The sequence below is a fragment of the Apium graveolens genome, chromosome 8 (genome assembly GCF_009905375.1).
Source record: "Apium graveolens cultivar Ventura chromosome 8, ASM990537v1, whole genome shotgun sequence".
Lineage (NCBI taxonomy): Eukaryota > Viridiplantae > Streptophyta > Magnoliopsida > Apiales > Apiaceae > Apium > Apium graveolens.
In genome coordinates, this window is record NC_133654.1 from 188786476 (window position 1) to 188812629 (window position 26154).

The window sequence follows — 26154 nt, forward strand, 5'->3', positions numbered from 1 at the left end:
ACCTATGAATGGGCTGTTCCACAAAAGGTTGTTCAGTCAGAACAGGTGTTTCCACTCGATCTGTAGTAGTTTGTGCTTCTTGAACTTCATCAACTTCAATTTTGCTCCCACTGTTTCCTTCAAGGATAAACTCCTTTTCCAAGAAGGTAGCATGTCTGGAGACAAACACCCGATGATCGGTGCAAAAGTAATACCCTAAAGTCTCTTTAGGATATCCCACAAAACTACATTTTACGGATCGATATTCCAGCTTATCTGGGTCAACTTTCTTGACATAAGCTGGACATCCCCAAATCTTAACGTGTTTAAGACTCGGTTTCCTTTCTTTCCATATCTCATACGAAGTTTGAGGAACAGATTTTGGAAGGCACCTTATTCAGTAAATATGCTGAGGTTTCCAATGCATAACCCCATAGGAATACTGGAAGATTTGCATAGCTCATCATGGACCGAACTATGTCTAACAAAGTTTGATTTCTCCTTTCAGATACTAATCTGGAGGAGTCCACTGGGAGACTATACCATTTACTTTGAGATAATCCAGAAACTCTCCGTTCAAGTATTCACCACCTCGATCTAATCGAAGAGTTATAATACTATGTTTGGTTGTTTCTCCACTTCATACTTATATTCTTTGAACTTTTCAAAGGCCTCAGACTTGTGTTTCATCAAACACATATCCAAATCCAGATCTATCATCTATGAAAGTAATGAAGTATGAAAATCCACCCATGGCTTGCGTAGTCATTGGTCCACATACATCTGTGTGTACCATTCCTAGCAAATTTGCAGCCCTCTCTCCATGTCTACTAAATGGAGACTGCAATGCCACTATAAAGTGAGATTTTCATCATCCCTTTTCTTTTATTAGTTTGTTCAATCTGAAATAAATTATGTCACATACATACAGACCATTATTTAAAGCACCACGTCCATAAAGAATATTATCTCTAAGAATAGAACATTCATTATTCTCAATAATAAATGAAAATCCAGCCAAGTCTAACATGGGAATAATATTCCTCACAATCGAGGGAACAAAATAACAATTATTTCAAACAATAGTCTTGCCCGTAGGCCTATGTAAATGAAATGATTTTACATCTTCAGCAGCAACTCTTGCTCCATTTCCATTAGTAGAATCACCTCCTCTTCCTCAAGAGTCCTACTTCTCCTTGGTCCCTGCAACAAATTGCAGATTTGAGAACCACAGGTGGTATCTAATACCCAAGTAGAAATTTGATTTAATGACATATTCATTTCTATCCTGAACATACCTGAATCAGAAGCGGTAATCTCACTACCCTTCTTCTTCTTCAATTCTGCAAGGTAAACCTTACAGTTCCTCTTCCAGTGCCCCACCTTGTTACAGTGAAAGCAAACAACTTTGCTCTTGGGGTCTTCAGCTTTTGGTGGAACCGGCATTTTCTCACCTACTTTATTCTTCTTGGAAGGGTTCCTCTTCCTTTTCTTAGGATTGGAACCTTCACCAATTAGAAGAACAGAACTCTTCTTAGGGGGAAAATTCGATTCCGCAGTCTTCAACATGTTGTGGAGTTCAGGCAGGCTGACATCCAACTTATTCATGTGAAAGTTCACAACAAACTGCGAGAACGAACTCGGAAGCGATTGCAAGACCAGGTCTTGGCTCAGCTCCCCATCCATGACAAAACCAAGTTGTCCAAGACGTTCAATCAAATTGATCATCTTAAGTACATGGTCATTCACAGATGATCCCTCAGACATCCTACAACCGAACAGCTCCTTCGATATCTCATATCGAGCTGTCCTCCCCGCCACATCATACAACTCTTGTAGATGCATGAGGATAGTGTGAGCATTCATATGCTCATGTTGCTTCTGTAGCTCAATGTTCATGGAAGCTAGCATGATGCATTGAGCAACATTTGCATCATCTATCCACTTACGATACACAACATGTTCATCATTATGTTCATCACTAGCAGGTTCAGTAGGCTTAGGTGAGTCAATCACGTATTCCAGCTTCTCAATCCTGAGAACAATTGTCAAGTTTCGAAGCCAGTCAACATAATTAGGACCGGTCAATTTGTGAGCATCTAGTATGCTCCTGAGTGATAGTGCAGAAGACATAACGTACAAAGTAAATCTGTAAATGATAAACACATAACAACACTTAGCAAATATTCAATTTCATTTCAAAACACTATATGAATCGGGTCTTTATTCATAAGTGGCTCCCACTAGTTTTCCTAATTTATTCAACCCCCTACATGAAAAATTAAGCATTCATAATGCTAGTGGGAATAGGGATCCTACATTCCATTACACAACCCCGGCTGTGGCACGAAACGCCATGTAATGTTCAATAGGCAGACAACTCTTGTCAATTACATCTAATGTTATTCCCTAATCAAACTTTAGCCTCTTGAATAATTGAGTCACGGCTGTGGCACGACAAACTCAATATTCTAAGTCAAGTCTAACCCAACATTCCGTACAATTGAATCAGTCCCCAAAGGCCCACGGCTGTGGCACATAACGACCTTTAGATTCTTATTCAATATACACATCTCTATGTAATAGACAAGTATTTCTTATTTCGAAATCAAAGCCCTCGGCTGTGGCACGAAACGACAATGATTCAAAAATAAGAACTACTTTCTACCATGTTGGAAGGCTATGAACGACACAAGCCCGTTGTGTCATTGGCCAATTACTACTTGATATTATTTAATTTTAGAGAGATTATATTACGTTACAATCATAATCATATTATAAAGAGATTCTTCCTTTTAAATTTAATATTTCAAATCAATAATCAATAATCAGATGATTCCCAGATCGGGTGGAGCATTGTCAAGAGGCGTCACTTAATAACCCTTTCTTACAGATAGAAATCTGTTGTTGACAGAATCATCCTTTCTCTCATATCGAAAATTCATATTCAATTACGTGTTTCATAAACACAAGAATCTCATGATTGTATTCATAATATTATTATTAAGGTTATGAAACAATTTCACTATACTAGGTTGTCTAACAAACGCCTTATGTTTATTTAAGTTCACCTAAATCTATCATCGCATGATAAACTAAGCATATATCACATATATCAACATGAATAAACATCAAGGTAGGCATGTTACATCATCTAGCACATTAGAACAAGCAATATACATCTCTATGTATCACAAGAAGCATTTAAAATCAATCAAACGATCAAAAACAGCTTTAAAACACTTCATGGAATATAAACAGTTCAAAACTTTTATATAAACTAAAATTGATCACTCCATTAGATCCGTCTCGGAAATACGAATCCAACGGTATATTGCACGCCCAAAACAGAGTTACGAAACTCCCAGAAAATCAATTTTAAAATCAACAGACGGGCTGTAACGCATTACAGGAACACGTTACAGGAACTGTAACGCCTTCCTGTGATGCGTTACACCCCTTTTAAGCCAATAAAGGGTGTCACGCATTCCACGAATGCGCAACAGGCCTTACCTCGCGCGTGCGCCACACGCGCCCGACAGCAGCCGCCTTTTTCTCTCAACTGTTCCCTGCGCCTGACAGCCTTTCTGCCATGTCTGTCTTCTTGCTTTCCGTGCCAATAGCATCAACAGGTACAGATGTACAGATACCACAACACAGTATACAAACATATATATATATATATACTATATACACATATATTTATTCTTATTTAATTACGAATTTAATTACAAGAACTTCAAAAATTCATAATAAAAAATCTATACATCATAAAATTATGAAAAAAATATCCAGACGATCTACAACACTTGTAGAACCCAGATCAACATTCAAAATTATTCTGAGAAACGATTTCTCATCAGACAAAATTAATCCATGATATAACTTGTAAAAATCATAATTAATTCATACAAGCACATAAAATTCTGAAATTTTTACCACAGATCTATATGCATACAACCTGTGCTCTGATACCATTGTTGGATTTTAAACGTAGCGGGGCCATGGTAAAACACTTTTACACATACAAAATCCAAATAAAAGCATACAGATCATGAATAAAAATTCGAGGGATCGAATCTAACCTTTAAAAGTAATTCGGAGACAACGATCAGAGATCCTTAGCAGTTGCTCCTCAAGTGTGTAGCACTCCACCGGTATCCACCAAGAAAACGATGTTAAGGAGGAGGAAGGAGGTGGAGAGAATTGGGTTTTCCAAACTTTTTGGGTTTTGTGTGGGTTAGAATAAAATTAGGGTCTATAATAGTGTATTTATAGGCAAAATTTTCAGCTGAAATTTTCCCATAAATATTATTATCATTATCCCATTTATTATTCTCATTAATAATTAAAACACCTTTTAATCATTAATCCTTTTTCTAAACACTTTAGAAATAATTCTCTCTCTTGATTTAATTTCCAAAAATTAAATCCTTTAATTAATAATATTAAGAACTTTTCTTAATTAATTTATAATCAATTAAATCTCATTTAATCAATTATTAAATTTGCCAATTAATTATTTATTTCATAAATAAATAATTATTAGCCATTATTAATTAATTCCTTCACCATTAAATCATTCTCTTTTTATGGAGTGACCCTTTAGGTTCAATATTAAGCCGGTAGTAGAAATAAATAATAATAAAACTATTTTATCATTATTTATATAAATTCCCTAATTTATTAAATATGATTAATTAATTAATCACATTTATTCTACATCGTGAGGGATACTTCTCAGCATATCGCGACTATCCGGATAATATGAATTCACTGCTTAGAATACCAAGAACCTATTCAGTGAATAGTTACCGTACAATAAACTCCTTCGACCCTACAATGTACCGATTAAATACAAGGCATGGATCTTGTGTCAAGCCTATCTAATTCAATCACTTGCTTACCATTTACTATGCGTAGTTCTATGCAAATTAGAAACTCCTTTCTAATTTCATTCACTCTGGCCAGAGATTCCTGAACTAGCATAAGTGGATCAGCCTTGAACATTCGCTTCCTTCACTGGAAGGGGTAGATCCTTTATTGATCATACACTATCTTCGTGTACAAATTCCTATACCCAGAAGAGCCCTAATAATTGTCCCTGGAGACTAAGAACTAAACCAAAGCATAGTTCAGTGTACACAAGATGACTATGATGACCTTAAGTCTAAGGATACTTGTACAACTATCACTATGTGAACAACTGCTGACACGTGAGTGAACTCCATCAGTTGTTCAGCTGTGCGAGTCATGTTCAGTGAACTTATTCTATAATAAGCACCTACATACTAGCTATAGTGTCACCACACAAATGTCTATGAGAACAGACATCCTTCATAATGAAGCAAACATAGTATGTACCGATCTTTGCGGATTATTAATTACCAGTTAGTAATCCTATGACCAGGAACTATTTAAGTTTAGAGTTATCATCTTTTTAGGTCTCACTATTATGATCTCATCATAATCCATAAAAAGCTTTACTCTAAACTACGGTATATCTTATTTAAACACTTAAATAGATAAAGCCCGTAATAAAAACAAAACAAGTCTTTTATTAATATCAATGAAATCAAAATAGATTACATAAAAGTTATTCCTAAATCCTTATACATGATTGGACTTAGGACATATTCCTTTCAACAATATATCGCAAGATAATGCATATACACATATACATCACAACAACAGTTATACGGGTAGAAAACTTGCCTGAGCGACTGGGGGTTATAAATGGCTCGGGACGAGTCTGGTAACCTATAAACAACATGTGAGTTGGAATTAAACCAAAGTCACTTGTAAATCTATACTTTAACCAAATTAGATTCTAACGCTCGCTTTGCGCTTACTGATTCTCTTAAGTCACTCGAGTACCCTCGGCTCCACCATTTTTAATAAATTAACCATTACGAGTTTTAAGGCGATTCTTTCGCGAGTGTCTTACCAACTGCCTAACACACTTAACATAATTGTTTCATATTCCAATTAGTCCGTTAAGGTCTTTAACCAAGGTTTCAAAGTAAGGCGAGGGGTAATGATTCGTTCGCGAAACGTCGTTATTTAAAACGGCCGTTTCTCCTAAACCGTACATCGGAATCAAACGAACCACATATCAAAACGAAGCTCGTAACATGAACTATCTAAACATGGCAATGGTCAAAACCTAGCAGGGAGTTCTCGGGTCCTAATGTTATGAACAAAAGTAGTCTAAAGTAAATCGGACATTACGACGACTATGTTTACGCGATTTCCCAATTGTATACCATTCCAATTCAACCACCATTCAATCCCAATTCATTCATACAACCAACATCCATCCACACTACACCATAACAGCCCCAATCAACTCAATATTAACAATTTATACTTATTCTTAAACTTGAATTTAAACTATACTTAAGTCCTTTAACCAAACCATAAGATTTCAACATTCAATTCACTACCATTCCAACCCAAACTCTAAACCTACAAGCATTAAGCTACTCTTTTACCATAACAACCAAAATCATCCTAATATACAAAGTAAAGCTAGGGTTTGGAGATGATATACCTTCCTTGAAGTGATGTGAGTAGCTAGGAAGCCTTAAGAAGCCTTGAGATGACTTAGGGATGCTTGGATCTTAAAGGAAAAACAGGAAAAATCAAGTTAGAAACCTTGAAATCACTATCCATTGTCTTCTTCATTGATTTCTTGGAGAAGATTGTGAATGATTTAGAGGCTTAAACTTATAGAATAGCCATAACTATGCATAAGGAGTACTAGATAATTATCTTACCAATTTAGGAAGCTTGGAACTTGAATTTTGAAAATTCTTCTCCTTGAAATGAGAAAAAGCCGAGAGCAATGTGGGAGAAATGAAATGATTTTGTGTTTTTGATTTGTTTAGCTTAGCTTGGTTGTTTTTGTTTTGTTTTTGGTTAATTACCTTTCTAACCTTGAACTTTGTGTGGTTTTAAATCAACCACACCTCCTTACCCTTATGTCATGCTTATGATGTCATCATCCCTTACTTGCCCTCTTCTTATTGGTTGGATGACCTCATCATCCCTAACCTCCTTGATTAACTTCCTAATTGTTTGCCTAATGACCGCTGATCTGTTATACGGTTCGCTTAACTTTCGTTCTCGTTTCTCGTTTGAGGGATCATACCCGGGATCTTATTACTTGGGTTTCCTTAGCCTTTCTCAATACATTATATTCCTTTTATGATCCTCTCTTATAATCCTTTTATTTAAATCCTTTTTTATCCTGTTACCTTATACTCAATTCTTTCCGTATCTAGTGGATTTCCGGGAAAAATCAAAGTGTTCGGAATTGGATTCTGACGATCTTTACATACACTTATATACCATATAGAGTACTAATAAAATCTCAGAATATCCATAACAGAACCCCTACATAGTGTGGCATGAAAAGTTTTCTCATTCAGCAAAAACACTATTCATAAGGGTTACAAAAAGTTCAAAATTTTGGGGGTTATTACATTAATCAAAATATATTAGATAACTATCCAGATTGCACGTATATCGAGATGATAAAATAATATTTTAATACCCGTAAAACCGACCCGAAATCTTTATCGATAAAACCGTACTCCGGATCGAGAAACTTAAAACACGAAAAGTGTTTGAAATAATCAAATTAGGATAGAAATCATTTTTCAGAAATATTTTGGTTTGTAGATTCCCCATACCGTTGAAGTTGCAGGTTTTCGAATAATCACAAATAATTTATATTTAATTAGAAAAATTATCAAATAATTTCGTAAATAATTTATAAAATCTTATAACAATCAATATTTCACTTGTAAAATATCTAAATAATATATGGCTCATTTTCGAGAATATTAATAATCCAAATTCACAATTATGGCACATATAAACCGTAATTACGGAAAATTATTCACTTATAACTTTACTAGAAAATCCATATATAATATTCATAATTTCTTTTTTTACCGCTGATACGATCACAACCACATGTATCACTTAATCACGTAACAATTATACTCACATAAATAATAAATATGTATTTTAGAAATAATATATGAACTTTGGTTTAGAAAGAAATTTACACATCGATAACACAATAACCCGGATAACATTTGAAACTTATACAAGCTGGAATAAAATATTAAATTTTATTCCTTTATTTTTAGAGAAATTACTTTTATAATAATAAATAAATTTTAAAAAGTCCGGGTCATTATAATCTACCCTCCTTAAATGGATTCCGTCCTCGGAATCACAGAAAGAAAGAGAGGGTGCAAAATGAGTTAATCCATATTACTCCACTCATCAATCACATACCAAATATTCATATTGTCATAATAATAATCAATTAAGGTCAATCATAATATTTATAGACTCACACAATTTAGAAATCCAGGATATTACATCCGACCCCCTTATAAGGATTCCGACTTCGGAATCAACGAAGAGAACTAAGACGTTTATAAATAAGAATTCTATTACACGTGTCGAAATATTACATCATCATCTACTTTTGATCAACCTTGGCATACTTTCACATTTAAAGAAATGAGAATCTTAAAACTTTTGTAAATGGATAGTTCAACTCCCAGAACCAATCTTTCAGAATTTTGATAATAGGACAAGATGTCTTTAGGATAGATTCTATTTGAATAAAAGAATGACTGAGAGATCAATATGATCAAACGAACTTGGTGTTGCGTGTCCCAATTAAGACACTACTAAAGATTGTTAACCTTCTTGTAGTCACAACACACACAAGTGATGACGTCCCATCCAACTCCTGTCACACAGACAAGTATACCTTGTGTCCCCCTATAATTAAGGTTGTTCATCCCAATCGGATTAAAGGAATATCAAGAGAATTTCTCAAGAAATTGAAAATCACTGACTTTTCACAATCAATCTTTTATCACACACCTTTGTTTCCAAATTCACACAAGGAATCAATATCACTGTCATCTCATCATTCAAGATATAGAAGATCTCATTGATCAAAACTTTCTTAGAAAAATATCATTAAAACTTTTAGTAAAACAAGTATTATAATACTTCACTGATGAAGAAAAACAATCAGAATAATCTTTAGTTGAAGAAAAGTATTGCCAAGGTTTTCTCAAATTCCCGCTCCCATTCAATAAATCGTTGTCCGCTGCATGTCTTCTTCTTCTCATCTTTAACAATCAATTAATTTTAATTCGTAATCTCCTCGTAAGATCTCATTATAGGTGTTATCGTTCGTAAGAAATCTGTCCCACCTTAATATCATATGAAGTACCATTTAGCTTGAAGGGACCTGATGCCTTGTCCAGCTTTACCCAATCGTTGCCATCGAGAACTAACATTCTAACATTTTCGCAGACGTTACCTCTCACAATCGAACTCAACTCTACATACACTCTCTCATTCTCTCTTCATCTTTATACCGAACTTCCTACTCAGATTCGACACACACTCTATCTCTTTATGTCTACTCTTTAAACAATAACCAACTTTCCAATATTTCAATATTACTAGGCCTTTCTTGGCCACACAAGAATCTTTACGAATCTTGATTCAACCGCTTAATATCAAAACCCTTCAAATGGGTCTAACTCTGACCTTCTCAAAATAATATTAATAAAATTTGATCCATTTACTAGATACTGGAATATCTAGAATTAGGATTCACAATCTCTATAACGATAGACACTCAACTTAAGCGCCTAACATTCACAACTTCACTACCTAACATTCGCAACTCGATCTTCTCACATTCTCGACTTAAGTATCTAACTTCTCAACTTAATCGTCCAACATTCTCATTTTAACCATCTAACATTCTTAACTTAACCGTCTAGCTTGATTTTATTACTCTCACACCTATAGACTATTCCCAGATAGTCTTACTATACTCAATGTGAGGTTACGCAATATTCTTCTTTTTTGTCAAACTCATTACTACAACCTATATTCCAATTTCAATAACTTAAAACCTGTAGCTATGATGCCAACTGTGACATCCCACAAATCCGGGGGTCTGGATTTGACGTCACTAACACAAAACCCTTTTTAAAACATTTTCGAAAACCTGTATTTTTGAAAAGATAATAAAAATCCAAGAATTTAAAAACCTGAAAATTTAAAAATAATTTAAACAGGAAAACAATTTAAACCCCCTAAAACAGGATCGCATATAAGTTACAGCATTAAAATTAGAATCAACCACTATTATTAATAAATAACATTTTTTTTACAACTTCAAGTCATCTTCGATAAGAAGAATCACGATTACTCTATTTACAAACATGATTTACAACTAAATCTCAATAAACAACTCTAACTCGAACCTTCTTCAACAATCCCCTGGATACCTTCTTTGACCTTTGGATAACTTAACTATTCTTACTCTTCGTCTAGCCTTAGCTATCGAACTTGAACAACTTATCTTTAAGCCATTCTGAAATGGTTATAAAAAAGCAAGGGTGAGCAACAATGCTCAGCAAGTACTAATGTAGCAACAACAATTTGAAATAGTTCATCAAGAGTTCACAATTTCGGGGTAGTAAATAAAAAAGATTCACCAATCTTTGATTTATTTGAAACTGGGAAATCCAATCATTCAGAGGAATTATTTAATTGGACTTACATCATTTTACTAAAAACCGAAGGTTTGGTTGGTGATCAATCATACACTAACCTCGAACATGGCATATAGCCTTGTTCTTTATACTGGATCCAAGGCACACATTGGCCTGCATTTGACCATGAATCTGGTCTGACCACGAATCTGGTCCACATATTTTATAAAAACAATCTAATTCTAATAATTCAATTCAATAAAAACATTCATTTCCATAAACTGAATCATTATCAGCAGTTATAAAACAATTAACTCAGCGATATGTAAAATATTTATCTATTCTAAACTTGAGAATAGAAAAGCAATATTTGCATAATCATAAGTAGTTAAGTATGAAAAATATTGAACTATTCTGGAATTAGAATAGTGTAGAAAACTTGCATAATAGGGTTCAAAATAGACATCACTTGAACGATAAGTGAAGATAGGGATACTTGCCTTAAGTTCAATTCTCAACTCATAGCTCAGCCTCGTACTTTATACTTCACAATCTATGCATATCAACTCCCTGATAACCTCTGACTATTGTCTATTTACAGCACATCATTGCTTTCTTGACTTGTTCCTTATTCGCTTTGCGACACCATTCGACCTTCTGTACGTCTTCGATATTGCGCGTCTCGTTCAGATCCTTTACGAGAATAACACAATACTATAATCACTAAATAGTCTATCGAATTTAATTTAAAATCGACAAACCCCGCATCTATAACCCTTCGTATATACATGCCACGTACACGAATAAATCCTTAACACATAATCATTCTTTGACTCTATCACAACTATTCTATAAATCAATACGAGTTCAGACCATATCGAAAATCTAACATTATCTCCTTTATTTATTAGACTATCCCCCTGTTATTCCATTTCAATCAACAACCAAACATGATACCAATACTTATTTTGATGTCACATCTAATTATATATCAATATGAACTTTGATGCTCACAACATCCCATACTGAAGTCAACATCAATCATCTATATTAATACCATCTTTGATATTAACTGCAAAATAAATATCCACACCAATCTTTTCACATAATGAAAATCACGCATAAACTCAAGAACAATTCAAAAATTCGAATTAAAATTTGGGAAAAACCCAAAACTCGCTTTTAACCGAATCTTAACCAATAACATGAAGTCTATATACCAAAATGATCCTCAGGACCTCTATAATTATATTCTAACACCAAATCATTCAAACAATTGCTTGAAATTCAAAACCGAATTTAAAAGAATAATATGAAAATATGAAATTGAAAAATAATTAACCTTATTCGAAGATTTTGATACGGATACGAGAATCTCGTCGAGAGCTTCGATTTGACTATTCATACGCCTCCATCGGATTCCAATAACGTCCTCAAATCCTTGTTTGATTGCGAAGAACACGAAGAACACTGTTCGCTTCTCTGGATAGTTATAAGATTTTACTGTATAATAATGTTTATCGATATAAAATAAGGCCCGGTGAAGGCTATTTATATTTACGAGAAATTAGGACCCCGTTGGATCATGTCGAATATAAAATTCCAATACTTAATAGCTAAAAATAAATACAACTGATCCAAACGGTCCCCGTTTTAGGATAAACATCAAAACCGGGTTTTTAAATACAGTTTTGGGGCTCGGCACTTTTGGTTGCACGTATTACGAAAAGATAAGATAGTATTGCACGTACTACGAGAAGATAATATAATACTTTAATCAAAATATATTGGATAACTATCCAGATTGTGAAAGGAATATGTCCTAAGTCCAATCATGTATTAGGATTTAGGAATAACTTTTTATGTAATCTATTTTGATTTCATTGATATTAATAAAAGACTTGTTTTGTTTTTATTACGGGCTCTATCTATTTAAGTGTTTAAATAAGATATACCATAGTTTAGAGTAAAGCTTTTTATGGATTATGATGAGATCATAATAGTGAGACCTAAAAGATGATAACTCTAAACTTAAATAGTTCCTGATCATAGGATTACTAACTGGTAATTAACAATCCGCAAAGATCGGTACATACTATGCTTGCTTCATTATGAAGGATGTCTGTTCTCATAGACATTTGTGTGGTGACACTATAGCTAGTATATAGGTGCTTATTATAAAATAAGTTCACTGAACATGACTCGCACAGCTGAACAACTGATGAAGTTCACTCACGTGTCAGCAGTTGTTCACATAGTGATAGTTGTACAAGTATCCTTAGACTTGAGGTCATCATAGTCATCTTGTGTACACTGAACTATGTTTTGGTTTAGTTCTTAGTCTCCAGGGACAATTATTAGGGCTCTACTGGGTATAGGAATTTGTACACGAAGATAGTGTATGATCAATAAAGGATCTACCCCTTCCAGTGAAGGAAGAGAATGTTACGACCGACATTTTATGTAATATTATTTGTGGATTTGGTATAATATTTAAGTCAAATGAAAATATATTCAATAATTGTACGCTAGAGTGAGTGAAAATTTCTGCGTTATAAATTTGCTTTGTGTAGTATATGATTTTTCATAGCAAGAGTTTATTTAATTTCTTTATTTTTGATTTATAAGGAATATTTTAAGCTTTGGAAAAATTTTCTTTTAAAAGGAATTTTGTTCACAAATTTTGAAAATGATTTTATAAAGTCTCTAAAAATCCAAGTTATTTTATGATATAAATTTTATAATTTTTGAACTTGTATTTTATTTTATAAAAATAAATCTTTATAAATGTTAGTTGTCATAATTATCAAATTACATGGTTGTCCTTGCATACAAATCCTTCCCTATTCAATTCAAAGGGCTAAAGAGACAATTCCAACCCCACTAACTCTTAATTTTCTAGCCAAATTCCTTCTTTGCCCTTGCATGCAAAATAAACCAAGTAAAAGTGGAGGGATAGGCTTGTCAATTCTCATTCCCACTCACATTTGCCAAATCAAAAACCATAAAGCAAGCAATTGATGTGATCATCCACTCCACTCACCATCACACTTTCTCCTCCCACCCTCCTCACTCTCTCACTCTCGGCCCTCCCCCTCCTTCTCTCGGTTTTTTAGCCGAAACCAACCCCCTCCCCATTTTCTTCATTCCTCCACCAAGTTACCACCTTCTACACAAGTAAATGTTACTTACCATACCATGATCACATATATTCCAAAGAGTTTTGAGTAGAAAGTTTAAGTTTTAAAGTTGCATGTTAAGGTTTTAGTTGAAACTCAAAATACAATCTTGATTCTTATGGATTTAAGGTTGTTTTTGAGAGGACTACAATGAATGGATAAGTGCCAAGTCTTGAGAAGAAAACTCATCATGATTTAATGGCCATTTCCATCCTTTTTATTCGGCCATGACCATATGGGAGCCGAATAAATGGTCCTTGAAATCATTCTTGTTGTTTTGATCAATTTTTGCATGTATATGTGATAATGACTTGAATTTTGTAGTGAAAATTTGATAAAACTCCTTGCATGCTAAGTGATCATCTAGGTATACCTTATGCTAGGCTTGCATGTCAATTTTAAGATGGAATATATGTAGAAAATATGTTGTTTTGGTTTGAAAAACCCGAAGGCATGCATGCATGAGGATTTCTTTTAGAATGTTGTAAGATTTTGATCATTTGGAAAGATTTTGTTAGTGAGCCTTAATTTCAGTAGGTATAATGTGTTAATATTGATTTATGCTTCTTGTTGCATGGTAATAATTCGTGGTTATCTTTTATAAAAATATATATATCTTGTTGTTTCAAAAGCATGAAGATTTGTGATTTGTGAAGAGTAGTCTCTTTTGTTTTGCCATAATTGTACCTTAGGTAAGGATGATCTCACCAAGGTTATTTTGAGAAAAAGGGAGTTAGTTCAGTAGAATACCATGTATAAGTCTTGGTTTAAGTATCTAGTTGTTGTTAGTTGAGTTTGTCAAGTCAAAAACCTTGGAAAATGAGAGTTATAGTTTCTGCAGAAAAATCAGTATAGCACCCTGAGGTTTAGAGTGAGTTTTGACCATGTCATTGGTGTGCACTTTGAGTCCCAAGCTACCAGAAGTTAGTATTGGGAGTATATAATAGGTTTTAGGAGTTGGTTAGAGGTTTGCATGTCATTTGGTTAGGTGCACAAGTAGAATCACAAAATCTGTCCAGCAGGGGACAGTTTTGTTGCAACTTGGAAAGAGGGAGATTTGACCATGTCATGGGTAGGCCCTCATTAGGCCCAATTGGGCCTTAGTTAGAGGGTATGTCAGAAAAGTTTTTCCAACCATAGTTCATAGGATATGAGCTAGAACCATGTGTCACAAGTTAATTCAAGTCAGGGCATTTTCTGCCCAGAAAAACAGGGGAACCTTGGACTTTTAGCTTAGGCCCAAGAAGGCCCAAGCCAGGCCCTTGAGCCACATCAAGTTTGTGAGATGCCCTTAGGTCAGGAGAGTCTTGTGTAAAAGTTTTGAAGAAAAACTTGTAGTTTAAGAATGTCTAATGTACTCAAGAAACCATAGTTGTCATTCTGAAATTTGCACCAGTGAGCACTATCACTTACCACATAGTTTTAGAACACTTAGAAGTGAGTATTAGGTCAACCACCATAGTTGTAAGATAGTATAAGGTCAGTAGAGAAAAAGGCACAAGTGAGGGTCAATAGGTTTTGGATAATTTAGGAAAGGCACATCGAGTTAGAAAGCCGAAATTAGAAGACCTTGTCTAGTTTAGCGACCAAGTGACTTAAGTCGCGAGTCGAGATCATCCAAGCCTAGTGTTGCATTATGATATATATGGTGTTATTTGGTGTTAATATATGATATGTGAATATGTGGCTATGTGTGTGCAATTATAATTTAAAAGTGAATATAAATTAAGTGCATATAGGCCTAAGTGTCATCCGTGTTTAATTTCGAGTTGTAAATAGGTTAGGTTGGTGAGAATATATTATAATGAGGATTCTTATTATTTATGTAGGATCTCGAGACGAGGGAAAACTTGCCATAAAAGTCGAGTGAAGCTCCAGTTGTTGCTCCTACCAGTCAGACCAGACCAGCCTATCTCAAGGCAAGTGATTCAACTTGACCTTCGTATTTACTGCAAATTCATATATATCGATGCAATTATCCTGAGTCATTTTGACATACTTAAATCAAGCGTATCTTTTGTTTATCTTTGAGTTACATAGAGATGCCATGAACCCTCGAGTACGTATTGCAAGTAGTTCAAAAGTCTTTCATGATTGTTTAATGCCATGATAAAAAGAAGAATTGATATATTACTTGATGGATCACCTTGATTAACATGTTGATGTTTCCTAAGTATTAATATCTCATCCTGATACTTGAACCCCTATAGAACCTTACTTTGAATTCTGATAGTCAGATACTTACCAGCTTGATTCCTCATTGATTGATACCCTCTTTCTTATCCTAAAGCTTGACAATTCTGATATGTCCCGAGTTAAAGATCATTCTTCACACCTTAACACCCTTAGTATTCTTGAAGCTTACCTTCTTGATGATCCAGCACTTGAACCATGATGAGAAACCATTGCTTTGAGCCCAAATTAGCATTACCCTTCATATTATCCATTAATCTCACTAAATCCTCTTGTCCAATCCTTGATATTTGAAAACCATTCAATTACTTGAATAAAGAATAGTTTTGTGAATCATGGCTCTGATATTCAGTACCTTGTTTCCCGTGTTTCGAGCTGATCTATAGTCCCTTGATAAAAATGTTTACAGTTAAAAGAGATTTTGTCATAAACCGGCATCAGTTTTTAAATAATTAAAATGTGGGTTTTTAGTCCCAAAGGGGGATAAATGTTTTCTTGAATAGTGGATCTGGACTGAGACGCGAGTCCTTTCCACACTTATATTAGGCTTAAAAGTTGCCTAGGGATTCCCAATAATGTTTTAGAACCCAGCGAGGTTCGGGATTACTTCGCGGCTGATCACCAGCTGTAATCCGTAGCGTCATAAAATGATTTTGATTAAGACATGATTTTTAAAATTGTTTTGATGCAAGCAAAATGATGCCATCATAGTTTTTATCTCTCGTTACCTTTGGTTATGTCTTTCCATTATCATTCTTAAAGGTATATCTCAATTTATGTTCGGTGTCGTACTGTTAGCACTTGTTGAGCATTTGGCTCACTTCTTGCTTTACCCTTATATTACAGCTAGCAGCTATGGTTAGATTCAAGCAGACTGCCCGTAAGACCTGTGATGCTGATGCTTATGTTCGAGCTCAGGTAGAATAAGTAATAATAGTTGTGTGAGGACTCGGTATTTGTAATCAGATGTAATAGTTGGTAGTGTTGGGCTGTTCCAAACCCTAAACTGCAAGATCTTGGATTTTAGTTGTGAATTCTTCATTAAAATGATGTAATAGCTATATTTATTTTGCTATTTAAGTTGGGGGTGTGACAGGTTTTGGTATCAGAGCTACGGTTTAGAGTCCCTGGACAGCCCAAATAGGTTATAGGATTTGTGTGTAGGTTATAGATATTACGCGAGAGAGTAGGTGAAGTAAATTATTATTAATACTCCTCTTATTGGTTGTCAGCAAAGGGCGCATTCCTCGTCATCCTCTGGGTCGGACGACACTATTGCTTTCTCCGTGTATGCTGAGTTGAGGCGCGAGTTCGACATGCTTCAGGGCAAGTACGACTGACTGATAGACCGACTGAAGAATGTGTATCCGGACAGCCGAAACTACGAAGGGAAGCCCAAGGAGCAGATGACTGCGAGACTTGAGACCTTGGTTCGGTACGTCAACACTAAGCTTGAGGATATGCCAGCGCACCGGGACCGTACCAGCCAGTATGTCATTCAGATGGTGGCAGATGAGCTCCAAAGCATTGTGAAGACGCTTCGAGAGGAAAAGACTACCAAGCCCCGTTCAGATGGAGTGGATCCTTAGTTCTTTCCATTTACCTTTCGTGTTGTTGTACTATCAGACTCTATGGAATCCCCAGTTATTTCCGTTTTTCCTTTAAATAAGCCTGTTAATCCTAGAATCAGACTATGTCCCAATCTTATGTACTGTGACCTTTAAAATTTCAATAATTATGTGCTATTGTTCCATTTGCTCTCAATTGTTATTTTATGTTTTTATCATCATATCTGCTTAATTTGGAAACTTGACCCCATATGTAAATGAGAATGCCATGCGATACCCTCGAATCATTTTATCATTCATATCTGTTTTGACACAACTCTTATTTCAGATCATGCCTCCCAAAAAGAAGAACCCAACAACCACCTTCACCACAGACCCAAATATTCTTCGACTACTGGAAACCTTGCAACAGCAAACCAATGCTATAGCTCAACAACAACTAACTCTTCAACAACGAATTGAAAACCAAGATAATCGTGAGCCACACCAACCACCTGAACCACCAGTACCACCTAGACAAATTGTCACTTTCAAGGCTTTTCAGAATGTGAATCCACCTGTATTTCATGATACCACTGATCCAGTGATAGCTAACACATGGATCAAGGAGATGGAAAGGGCTTTTGAGTTGGTGCAGTTAGGAGACGATCAGAAGATGCCGTATGCTACTTACTTCTTGAAGGGAGAAGTCATCTATTGGTGGGAATCAGTAAAGGCTATGGAAGTCACTCAGCAGGTTTCTTGGGAGAGATTTAAAAAGTTATTTCTGGACAAGTATTACCCTAAGTACATGCAGAATCAGATGGAGCTAAAATTTCTGGAGTTGAAGCAAGGGAATATGACTGTATTGGAGTATGAAAAGAAGTTCACTGAGTTGTCAAGGTTTGTGATAAAGTATACCAGCACTGAGGAGGAAAAAGCAAAGAAATTTCAGCAAGGATTGGAGCCTTGGATCAGAGATAGGGTGGCTATGTTTGAGCTTGAAACTTATGCGGGAGTAGTACAGAAAGCTGCTCTGATTGAAAATAATGGGATGCAGTCAAGGAAAGAGAGGGATAACAAGAAGAGGAAGGTTCCGTTTTATGGAGAAAAGTCTGAAGCTGGAAGTACGCAAGATCGGAATGTAAAGAGGATTGGCTTCCAGAAGGGCGGAAATTTTCAAAAGAAGGGAAATTTGGGAAAAAGGCAAGAATCAAAAGGGAACCACCAGGCAAGCCAAGGGCAAGTTGGAGAAAACAGGTTCCAGAGACCGGAATGCAAGCACTGTGGAAGAAGGCACCCCGGAGTATGCAATAAGCTGAGTATGACCTGTTATAGGTGCAATCAGAAGGGACATTTGGCAAATGAGTGCAAGATGCCGAAGCCAGGAGTTACGTGCTACAAATGTGGGAAGACTGGACACATGGCTAGGGAGTGTAAGGCAACAGGACCAGTCAAAGCTCTGATGAACGTGGCAAGTACCAGTGCAAGCGTGCCAGCTGAGGTATTGGCATTACCTCCACCACCCGCACCAACCCCGCAAGCAACAACAAGGACATTTGATCTAAAGATGAAAGATGCTGTTCAGAATTCTGAGGTGATAGCAGGTACACTTTTACTCAATAATGTCAAGGCTAAAGTATTGATTGATTCGGGAGCAACAAGATCTTTCATATCAGAATCTTTTGTTGATAAGCTCCAATGTGATAAAACGGTTATGAGTGAGGTAGTAAATGTGGTAATTGCAAACCAAGAGAAGATTCCTGTGAAACAATTTTGTCCAAAGTGTGAGATCGATATTTCGGGATATAAGTTTTCAGCCGACTTGATACTCTTCAAGTTGGGAGAGTTTGATATAATTTTAGGAATGGATTGGTTAGGAGAGAATAGCGCTCAGATTAATTGTAAGACCAAGAGAGTGTATTTAAAGACGAAGAGTGGAGAGAAGGTAATATTTAAGGGGCAGAGGCAAGAGCAACTATTTCTTTCAATCGTTCAGGCTAAGAAGTTGCTTAGAAAAGGTTGTGAGTCATTCCTAGCATATGTAGTGGATTCAGAGAGAGGCAGCCTCAGCATGGAAGATATTCCTGTAGTTAGCAAGTTTCCCGATGTGTTTCCCGACGAGCTACCAGGCTTACCACCAGATCGACAAATTGAGTTCGAGATCAACCTTGCTCCAGGCACGGAACCAGTTTCAAAGGCCCCCTATAGGATGGCACCAGCAAAAATGAAAGAGTTGGCGAGCCAGCTACAAGAATTATTGGATAAAGGAGTGATACGACCAAGTACGTCGCCATGGGGAGCACCTGTTCTGTTTGTAAAGAAGAAAGATGGGAGTGTGCGTCTATGCATAGATTACCGGGAGCTGAATAAGGTGACGATCAAGAACCGTTACCCGCTACCAAGGATAGATGACCTTTTTGATCAGTTGAAGGGAGCAAAATGCTTTTCGAAGATTGATTTGAGATCGGGATACCATCAATTAAAGATCAAAGAAGAAGATATTCCTAAGACCGCATTCAGGACCAGATATGGGCATTATGAATTCCTAGTAATGCCGTTTGGATTGACCAACGCTCCGGCCGCATTTATGGAACTGATGAATCGGGTATTTAAGAAGTATTTGGACAAATTTGTCATGGTATTCATTGATGACATCCTTATTTATTCTAAGTCGGAAGAAGAACATAAGCAGCACCTCTGGATAACATTGGAGATACTCCGACAAGAGAAGTTGTATGCCAAGTTTACCAAATGTGAGTTTTGGTTAAAGGAAGTTCAATTTTTGGGGCATGTTATTGGAAATGAGGGAGTTAAAGTGGATCCGGCAAAGATTGAGGCAGTTATGAATTGGGAGAGGCCAAAGACTCCTACGGAAGTGCGAAGTTTTCTAGGATTGGCCGGATACTATAGAAGATTCGTCAAGGATTTCTCGAAGATCGCCACGCCATTGACCAAGTTAACCAGAAAGAATCAAAAGTTTGAATGGAGTGCAGAATGTGAAGATAGCTTTCAAGAATTAAAGCAGAAGTTGGTAACAGCTCCGATGTTGGTACTTCCAGATGATCAAGGGAATTTTGTAATATTCAGCGACGCTTTACATAAGGGTTTGGGTTGTGTGTTGATGCAACACAGTAAAGTGATCGCATATGCGTCAAGACAGTTGAAGCCGCATGAGTTAAAGTACCCGACGCATGACTTGGAACTAGCCGCTATAGTGTTCGCACTCAAGATCTGGAGACATTACCTCTATGGAGAGAAGTGTGAAATCTACACGGATCACAAGAGTTTAAAGTATATTTTTACTCAGAAAGAGCTCAATATGAGGCAGAGGAAATGGCTGGAATTGATCAAGGACTATGACTGCTCGATAAATTACCATCCTGGAAAGGCGAACGTAGTGGCCGTTGCTCTGAGTAGGAAGGAGAGATTGAATATGATGATAACATCAAAAGAGTTAACTGGAGAAATCGAAAAATTGGAATTGGAACTTTATGCTTATGGAAAAGTTGCGGAAGTTTGTCGTGCAATGACCTTTCAGCCAACACTAGTGGAAAAGATAAAGAAGTGTCAAGAGGAAGTAATGGAAAAAGAGAAGAAACAGTTATCTGGAGAGGAGATTAATACTCAAAGGGATGAGCAAGGGATACTAAGGTTTTCATCCAGAATATGGATTCCCCATGTACCTGAATTAAAGAATGAGATCCTCCATGAAGCCCACAATTCAAAATTTTCAATCCACCCGGGAAGCACCAAGATGTATCGAGACTTAAAGAAGAACTTTTGGTGGCCAAATATGAAGCGAGACATGGCAGAATGGGTTGCAAAGTGCTATACTTGTCAGAAAGTAAAGGCAGAACATCAACGACCAAGCGGATTAATTCAGCCCCTGAAGATTCCAGAATGGAAATGGGAAAATATTGCTATGGACTTTATAGTAGGACTACCGCGAACGAAATCCGGACATGACGCAATATGGGTTATAGTTGATTGTCTTACGAAGTCGGCGCATTTCCTTCCAATAAACGAGAAGTCGTCATTAGACAAGTTGGTTCATTTGTATGTGCGCGAAATCGTACTAAGGCATGGAGTACCCGTATCAATAGTTTCAGACAGAGATCCCCGATTTAACTCAAGATTCTGGAAGTAATTTCAGGAGTGTCTTGGCACGAAGTTGAATATGAGCACGGCGTACCACCCACAGACGGATGGCCAGAGTGAAAGAATAATTCAAACAATTGAAGACATGTTGCGCAGTTGTGCAATCGATTTTGCTGGAAGTTGGGACGACCATTTGCCATTGATTGAATTCTCTTACAACAACAGCTATCATTCCAGTATCGGCATGCCACCATACGAAGCTTTGTACGGGCGAAAATGTAGATCACCAACAAGTTGGAATGAAGTAGGAGAAGGAAGAATTCTCGGCTCGGATTTGGTACAACAGTTGCATGACTCGGTCAAGTTAATTCAGAAAAGATTGCTTGCTGCTCAAGATAGACAGAGGAAGTATGCGGATCCAGCACATAAGGACGTTCAATTCCAAATTGGCGAAGCTGTGTTGCTGAAGGTGTCACCTAGGAAAGGGTTGATAAGATTTGGCAAGAAAGGGAAGTTAGCACCTAGATACATAGGTCCTTTTGAGATTTTGAGTCAAGTGGGAAAGGTGGCCTACGAGTTGGCCTTACCACCTCAGTATCGGCATGTGCATAATGTGTTCCATGTGTCGTTGCTTAAGAAGTACAATCCTGATGCTAGCCATGTGATAGAATATGAACCTGTAGAAATTCAGGCAGACCTGTCATTTGTGGAGCAACCGGTTAAAATACTCGACTGGCAAGTAAAGAGTCTTAGAAATAAATCCGTAAAGTTAGTAAAAGTACTTTGGAGGAACCCTAAGGTCGAAGAGTCGACTTGGGAGTTAGAGTCTGATATGCGTTCCCGGCATCCTCATCTTTTCTCTTAGATTCTGGGGACAGAATCCCTTAAGGGGGAGAGGATGTTACGACCGATATTTTATGTAATATTATTTGTGGATTTGGTATAATATTTAAGTCAAATGAAAATATATTCAATGATTGTACGCTAGAGTGAGTAAAAATTTCTGCGTTATAAATTTGCTTTGTGTAGTATATGATTTTTCGAAGCAAGAGTTTATTTAATTTCTTTATTTTTGATTTATAAGGAATATTTTAAGCTTTGGAAAAATTTTCTTTTAAAAGGAATTTTGTTCACAAATTTTGAAAATGATTTTATAAAGTCTCTAAAAATCCAAGTTATTTTATGATATAAATTTTATAATTTTTGAACTTGTATTTTATTTTATAAAAATAAATCTTTATAAATGTTAGTTGTCATAATTATCAAATTAAATGGTTGTCCTTGCATACAAATCCTTCCCTATTCAATTCAAAGGGCTAAAGAGACAATTCCAACCCCACTAACTCTTAATTTTCTAGCCAAATTCCTTCTTTGCCCTTGCATGCAAAATAAACCAAGTAAAAGTGGAGGGATAGTCTTGTCAATTCTCATTCCCACTCACATTTGCCAAATCAAAAACCATAAAGCAAGCAATTGATGTGATCATCCACTCCACTCACCATCACACTTTCTCCTCCCACCCTCCTCACTCTCTCACTCTCGGCCCTCCCCCTCCTTCTCTCGGTTTTTTAGCCGAAACCAACCCCCTCCCCATTTTCTTCATTCCTCCACCAAGTTACCACCTTCTACACAAGTAAATGTTACTTACCATACCATGATCACATATATTCCAAAGAGTTTTGAGTAGAAAGTTTAAGTTTTAAAGTTGCATGTTAAGGTTTTAGTTGAAACTCAAAATACAATCTTGATTCTTATGGATTTAAGGTTGTTTTTGAGAGGACTACAATGAATGGATAAGTGCCAAGTCTTGAGAAGAAAACTCATCATGACTTAATGGCCATTTCCATTCTTTTTATTCGGCCATGACCATATGGGAGCCGAATAAATGGTCCTTGAAATCATTCTTGTTGTTTTGATCAATTTTTGCATGTATATGTGATAATGACTTGAATTTTGTAGTGAAAATTTGATAAAACTCCTTGCATGCTAAGTGATCATCTAGGTATACCTTATGCTAGGCTTGCATGTCAATTTTAAGATGGAATATATGTAGAAAATATGTTGTTTTGGTTTGAAAAACCCGAAGGCATGCATGCATGAGGATTTCTTTTAGAATGTTGTAAGATTTTGATCATTTGGAAAGATTTTGTTAGTGAGCCTTAATTTCAGTAGGTATAATGTGTTAATATTGATTTATGCTTCTTGTTGCATGGTAATAATTCGTGGTTATCTTTTATAAAAATATATATATCTTGTTGTTTCAAAAGCATGAAGATTTGTGATTTGTGAAGAGTAGTCTCTTTTGTTTTGCCATAATTGTACCTTAGGTAAGGATGATCTCACCAAGGTTATTTTGAGAAAAAGGGAGTTAGTTCAGTAGAATACCATGTATAAGTCTTGGTTTAAGTATCTAGTTGTTGTTAGTTGAGTTTGTCAAGTCAAAAACCTTGGAAAATGAGAGTTATAGTTTCTGCAGAAAAATCAGTATAGCACCCTGAGGTTTAGAGTGAGTTTTGACCATGTCATTGGTGTGCACTTTGAGTCCCAAGCTACCAGAAGTTAGTATTGGGAGTATATAATAGGTTTTAGGAGTTGGTTAGAGGTTTGCATGTCATTTGGTTAGGTGCACAAGTAGAATCACAAAATCTGTCCAGCAGGGGACAGTTTTGTTGCAACTTGGAAAGAGGGAGATTTGACCATGTCATGGGTAGGCCCTCATTAGGCCCAATTGGGCCTTAGTTAGAGGGTATGTCAGAGAAGTTTTTCCAACCATAGTTCATAGGATATGAGCTAGAACCATGTGTCACAAGTTAATTCAAGTCAGGGCATTTTCTGCCCAGAAAAACAGGGGAACCTTGGACTTTTAGCTTAGGCCCAAGAAGGCCCAAGCCAGGCCCTTGAGCCACATCAAGTTTGTGAGATGCCCTTAGGTCAGGCGAGTCTTGTGTAAAAGTTTTGAAGAAAAACTTGTAGTTTAAGAATGTCTAATGTACTCAAAAAACCATAGTTGTCATTCTGAAATTTGCACCAGTGAGCACTATCACTTACCACATAGTTTTAGAACACTTAGAAGTGAGTATTAGGTCAACCACCATAGTTGTAAGATAGTATAAGGTCAGTAGAGAAAAAGGCACAAGTGAGGGTCAATAGGTTTTGGATAATTTAGGAAAGGCACATCGAGTTAGAAAGCCGAAATTAGAAGACCTTGTCTAGTTTAGCGACCAAGTGACTTAAGTCGCGAGTCGAGATCATCCAAGGCTAGTGTTGTATTATGATATATATGGTGTTATTTGGTGTTAATATATGATATATGAATATGTGGCTATGTGTGTGCAATTATAATTTAAAAGTGAATATAAATTAAGTGCATATAGGCCTAAGTGCCATCCGTGTTTAATTTCGAGTTGTAAATAGGTTAGGTTGGTGAGAATATATTATAATGAGGATTCTTATTATTTATGCAGGATCTCGAGACGAGGGAAAACTTGCCATAAAAGTCGAGTGAAGCTCCAGTTGTTGCTCCTACCAGTCAGACCAGACCAGCCTATCTCAAGGCAAGTGATTCAACTTGACCTTCGTATTTACTGCAAATTCATATATATCGATGCAATTATCCTGAGTCATTTTGACATACTTAAATCAAGCGTATCTTTTGTTTATCTTTGAGTTACATAGAGATGCCATGAACCCTCGAGTACGTATTGCAAGTAGTTCAAAAGTCTTTCATGATTGTTTAATGCCATGATAAAAAGAAGAATTGATATATTACTTGATGGATCACCTTGATTAACATGTTGATGTTTCCTAAGTATTAATATCTCATCCTGATACTTGAACCCCTATAGAACCTTACTTTGAATTCTGATAGTCAGATACTTACCAGCTTGATTCCTCATTGATTGATACCCTCTTTCTTATCCTAAAGCTTGACAATTCTGATATGTCCCGAGTTAAAGATCATTCTTCACACCTTAACACCCTTAGTATTCTTGAAGCTTACCTTCTTGATGATCCAGCACTTGAACCTTGATGAGAAACCATTGCTTTGAGCCCAAATTAGCATTACCCTTCATATTATCCATTAATCTCACTAAATCCTCTTGTCCAATCCTTGATATTTGAAAACCATTCAATTACTTGAATAAAAAATAGTTTTGTGAATCATGGCTCTGATATTCAGTACCTTGTTTCCCGTGTTTCGAGCTGATCTATAATCCCTTGATAAAAATGTTTACAGTCAAAAGAGATTTTGTCATAAACCGGCATCAGTTTTTAAATAATTAAAATGTGGGTTTTTAGTCCCAAAGGGGGATAAATGTTTTCTTGAATAGTGGATCTGGACTGAGACGCGAGTCCTTTCCACACTTATATTAGGCTTAAAAGTTGCCTAGGGATTCCCAATAATGTTTTAGAACCCAGCGAGGTTCGGGATTACTTCGCGGCTGATCACCGGCTGTAATCCGTAGCGTCATAAAATGATTTTGATTAAGACATGATTTTTAAAATTGTTTTGATGCAAGCAAAATGATGCCATCATAGTTTTTATCTCTCGTTACCTTTGGTTATGTCTTTCTATTATCATTCTTAAAGGTATATCTC